The following is a 5,313-nucleotide window of genomic DNA, read 5'->3' as shown; positions in this document are numbered from 1 at the left end:
GTCTATATCGCCCTGCAGGGGACTGACATCTGTGAAATGAGGATGTTTGAAATGAACTTGGAAAATTTAGGGTATTTACAACAGGTAGGAGCAGCCCCTGCCTCTGCCTCTTTTTGGGTATTCGGGTAGGGGCTGACTCGACCTGCTGACTTCATCAAGAGAGAGAATGAATGTTACAAAACTCTGATGGATAGGTCATTAATGGCTATTTCGGGCAAAAGATTCAGCTTCCTCAATCATCAGAGTTAGGAGAAATGGGCTACAAAAGATAAATTTCAAGCCACTTCTGTAGATGTTTGGGTGCATCTACGGGTCACTTATGCCTTTCGGGATTTACTCTCTTGATCACTGGCCGTCTTCTTAGGAGCGGACTCAGCTAGCTACCTGGGGTATCTAAAATACATGGCATAATAAACCCCTGGAATAGTCTCAATTGTTTATACGAATCGTGCCTTGTGCGTACCCACAAGTCCAGCTAATATCGAAACATAAGTTAACATATTCACATTATTTGAAACATGCGTCTTGTGACATGACTTGCTTGTTTGCTCTATAGTTTGGTATACTACTCGTTGAATTATGCACACTTGTTGTAGCATTACACTAGTTCTTTGCTAGTAATAACTAGTTGCTTATGCTAGTTAAATGTTTATGATAATAGCATTATGCTAGTTGCAATATGATACATGTGACTTTCTTTACTATTTGGTTGAATTATTCGTGCTTGGTGTAATGTAACACTTATTGACTCAAGTCTCTTATGACTAATATGAATGCTTACAACTCGTAATCTACAAACTTTTATGTCTTATGACTAACGTGACTGCTTACAGCTCGTAATCTACGAACTATTTACATCTTATGACTAATATGACTGCTTACAACTCATAATCTATGAACTGTTTACAACTATGACTAATGTAATTGCTTGTATTATAAGATGCCTACGTTTTGTGTTAACTACTGTCGTGTGATAGCTTACGCATGCAACTTATGAACTACTTGTTGTGCAATTGTTTGCACCTTATGATTAATCTATTTGCTAGCCGTGGAAGTGGGTATATCTTGTGTGGAATGAACTCTTACCTTGTGATAGTTGATAACTCACCTGATTTTATAGTTAATTACTCACATTAAAAACCTTTATTTGTTTGCATACTCAATTGTTCATATTAGAAATAGTTATTCATTTGCATAGTTTGTTGCACATGCTAGATATAACTCATTACTTGTTATAATTGTTTATTTCGGTTCCGCATTGTCTCACTTGTGCACCTATCAACTTTTTGTGAAACTAACCCATTTTATGGGTATGTGATTTTTTGGACTGCGATGACACGATGACGTGATGGGATCAAGATGAGACTATTTCCTTAACGTTTCCCTCCTGAAGACATTTTGGTAAATTTACATAAAGTTTTTTCTTGAAATTCTCTCATTTTATACAAGTCTTAAACTATTAAAAATTACATTTTCATAATCTATTTGGTTTCTTAAATGTAAGGGTTTTAAATATATTTTTGAAGGAAAGTTTGCGCTGTAATGCGCCTAAGGTTCATTGACTTGCTATTTCAAACACTTTTTTCTGCTGAATTACTATTTAAAAACTCTGATAAATGAATAATTACAAAGCTTTCGAACTTTTCATAAAAAGTTATAAGTCCTGGATTTTGGGGCGTCACACTAACTCTTAAATCAATCAAACATATTCCATTTCAATGTATATCTCATCAAGTTATTGATATAAACCTGAATCTTAGTCTTTATTTTGGATATACTATATTAATATATATTTATCTAATCACATAATGTTCACAAATTAAGCAATTTTAAGAGCTATTTGACATGAGACTATCCATATAACATGTTTCTACATACACGTATATCAATGAGAATTTGACTCCATAATCATATTTGGCAATTATCATGCTCTTATGATTAATTTTTACAAAAAACTGTTACTTCTCAAATTTTTATTGTCAAAACATATGTACGATGAAACACAATTAACCTTGTGCAACACATGTATCATTTATGCATTCATTTAGCATGATAAGCACTTTCGCATTTCAAATCCTATGTGTATTATCATACGTATAAAAAACTTTCATATAAAGATTAAACAATGTATTACATATATATCAACATGTATATAATATGAAGTAAACATTAAGTTTTAGTCATTATTAATATAAGTCCAATAATATATATATATTCAGATTCATTGTATTCATGTGAGTTCCAATGTAAATTCATAATATGTTAAAATCTATATCAAACTAGATCCATGTGTAAGATATAAAAGAAAGAGAAACTATTTGTCAAACATATCATATAACATTGCAAAAGTCTTGAAACTCATACTATTAATATAGACTAAAAGGTCCGATTTCTCTCTTATCAAGGTAGAGATCCAATCCAAAATTATAACTGAATTCATAAAAATCCATAATCACTAACTTTATGGGCATATAACTGGCATCCTCCCACTTGCCCATAAAAGTGTATAAACTTCCACTTTAAGGCAAGTTCTAATATCCAATATTAAATAAATGAAAAACATTTGCAGTCATGCTCTATCTCATTTCATAAACAAAGATATCTCTAACATTCAAGATCCATATAATGAAAATAATAACCATTTTTTTATTTTTTAGTGTAAAAAAGATAAATCAATAATATTTATGCTGCTCATTTGATATTAAGTAAAAAAAAAACTTGTCTTTGAATTATATGAAATTCAAACCATTAAAATGCAATTTTTGACATTTAACCCTATTTTTTAAAAAAAATTCCACTGATATTAGGGTTACTCAAAACTAGGGGTGGCAATCGTGTCGGGTTGGCGGGTCAACCCGGCGGGTTGGCGGGTCAGCATACCTCAACCCGAACCCGACCCGTTTATTAAACGGGTCGGCTGTGGCAAACACGAACTCGACCCATTTAATAAACGGGTAACCCAACACGACCCGCCAACCCATTTAATAAATGGGTTGGGTCAGGTAAACGGGTTCTCAGGTTCTCGGGTCAGGTTGGCGGGTCGACGGGTTGGCGGGTTGGCAGACAGGTTGACGGGTTGGCGGGTTGACATACCCCCAACCCGAACCCGACTTGTTTAATAAACGGGTTACGCGGGTCAACCCGTTTATTAAACGGGTTGGCTTAAGCCCAACCCGAACCCGCCTAAGAGGCGGGTTGGCGGGTCGGGTTGGCGGGTCGTGTCAGGTTTTGCCACCCCTACTCGAAACAAAGCAGAGAAAAAAATTGGGGGAAAAAGTAGGGAGGAAGCAGTGCAACCAAGGGAAGAGGAAGCAGTGCAACCGAGGGGAGAGGAAGTGGTGCAGTCGAGAAGATCCGGCTGATCGTCGTCCGACAATGGAGGCCAACAGCGAGGGCGATTCCGCTCCTCGCTATACCCTCTGCCGAAGGCACAATAGAAGAAAAAGCAGAAAAATTGGGGTTTTCGGCCCTCTCGGGCGACACAAAAGAAGAGGGTGCCCTCCCGATTCTCTCCGGCGACACAAAAGAAGAGGGAGATGGTGATTCGGCCATCCCAGGGAGAAGCAGCGGGCACCAGAGGGGTCGCCAGAGAGCCCAGGGGAAGATGACGATCTGGCCAACCACGCAGCGGACAACAAAAAAGACTCAAGCTCAGATAAACCCTCTCTCTCAGACTTTTTTTTTTCAGATTTCAGATTAAGTGTTTCATTCCTCTTTCTCTCAGATTTTGATTTTTTGTGTTGGTTAAAGCCCCACCACCCCATACTATTATGGGAACCAAAACAAAAAACATGGTGATCTCAGTTTGATCCTGAAAAAAGGGAGAAAAAAGAAGTGAAAAAACTCAAACATGCGGCAGAAAACATGCACGAACCTTAAAACTAAAAATTACTATTTTTAATATGCATGCAGTTGCAGCAACTGAAACCCCTCTTTTTTAATCTCTATTATTATCATTTTTATTAATCAGGTTGTATGTCTTTGCAAAGGTTGCGTGATCCATGTACATCTTGATTCATACATGCATTCATGAAAAGCAAAAGCTTATTTTTATAAGACTATACACCCTATGCATGTGTCTTTGTATATGTGCATCTAAACATTTCAATGATGCATGCATTTGATTTCTCACAGTCATAATATCACGCCATTTATGTGTGACATGCTTGTGCGCCTGAACCATGTGTATGCTTTATGTGTCATGTTTGTTTCACATGCATCATGTATGTGCATCTGAATATATGCCTGATGAGTTTGCTGTCTAGATATGCTTGCATACATTTAGTTCATACAACATAAAAAAAATATTTAAATTTTCATGTGCAGAAAAAAGATCTATATATAGTTAAAATAAAACAGATGTGTGAAGGAAAACATGCACACCAAATGTTTGTCAAAACACCTCAAAGAGGCCGAAAACACAAACAAGAACAGAAACATACTTGGATATGTGGTGTTCCACACTTTCTAACAACATGGCTATAATACCATTGTTGGCCCAACGTAGGAAGGGTACATTAGTTTGGTAGGGAGCATAGAGAGAGAGGGAGAGAGAGATGTTGATGGCTGCCTTCAAGAGGGTTCCCTATGCCACAACAACCTTGAAGAATCCCCAAGTATATATTTACACCTCTTGGTGTTGCCATCATGCCCCACAACACCTCTTGGTGTTGCCATCATGCTCCACTATTTTGTGGTTCATTGGATTCTTTGTGAGACCCGATGTTCAACTTTGGATCCAATACTTAGACTCATACTTTTGATCTAATACTTGAATCCAACAGAAAATTGTTACATTAATGAGATTTTCATGTTTGCTTTGGTCATAAATTATAATGAATCAAGGTTGTTAGAAAAGAAAATAAAAACGAGAAGGAAAACAGAAACAAAAAACAAGACTTTCTAAAGTTCATGTGAAACAGGAAACACGATATATAGATAGGTTAAGGTTAATCTAACATTAAACTAGTTGTGTTTAACATTAGATGGATTCAACCTTATGAAAATAACTAAAACACCTTTAAAATAATGACATTTTTGAAATTGTAAGATTACTTTTTGAAGTAAAAAAGGTAACTTTGATAGCTTCGTAAAGTTACTTTTTTTTTAAAAGGTATTTGTCTTTTTCAATTCCTTCAAAGTTCAAAAGACCTATAATGCCCCAAAAAGTAATCATGCAAAAATACCATTCTTTCAAAGCTATGTAACAGGATTCGGCTAGCAGGGTGCCGCACCTGTGTCGACGCGGGTGCGGCACCGAGTGCGGTCAACCCGACCCTGGGTGCGATGACCGCACCCAGGGTCATTTCGGTC

At 36.6% G+C, this 5,313-nt stretch overlaps 1 long non-coding RNA gene across 1 annotated transcript; it reads right to left on the bottom strand.

The window, feature by feature from the left end:
* Positions 1 to 3,264: 3,264 nt before the first annotated feature.
* LOC149834784 (uncharacterized) lies at positions 3,265 to 5,313 on the bottom strand. Its single transcript, XR_016432569.1, has 2 exons — positions 4,662 to 5,313; positions 3,265 to 4,630 (listed from the first exon to the last, which is right to left on the bottom strand). It is a non-coding gene; the product is annotated as an uncharacterized LOC149834784 (long non-coding RNA).

This window comes from Nuphar pumila, chromosome 6, assembly GCF_984573655.1.
Source record: "Nuphar pumila chromosome 6, dmNupPumi1.hap1.1, whole genome shotgun sequence".
Classification (NCBI taxonomy): domain Eukaryota; kingdom Viridiplantae; phylum Streptophyta; class Magnoliopsida; order Nymphaeales; family Nymphaeaceae; genus Nuphar; species Nuphar pumila.
The sequence above is the reverse complement of the archived record's forward strand: the minus strand, read 5'-3'. Positions and strand labels throughout refer to the sequence as shown.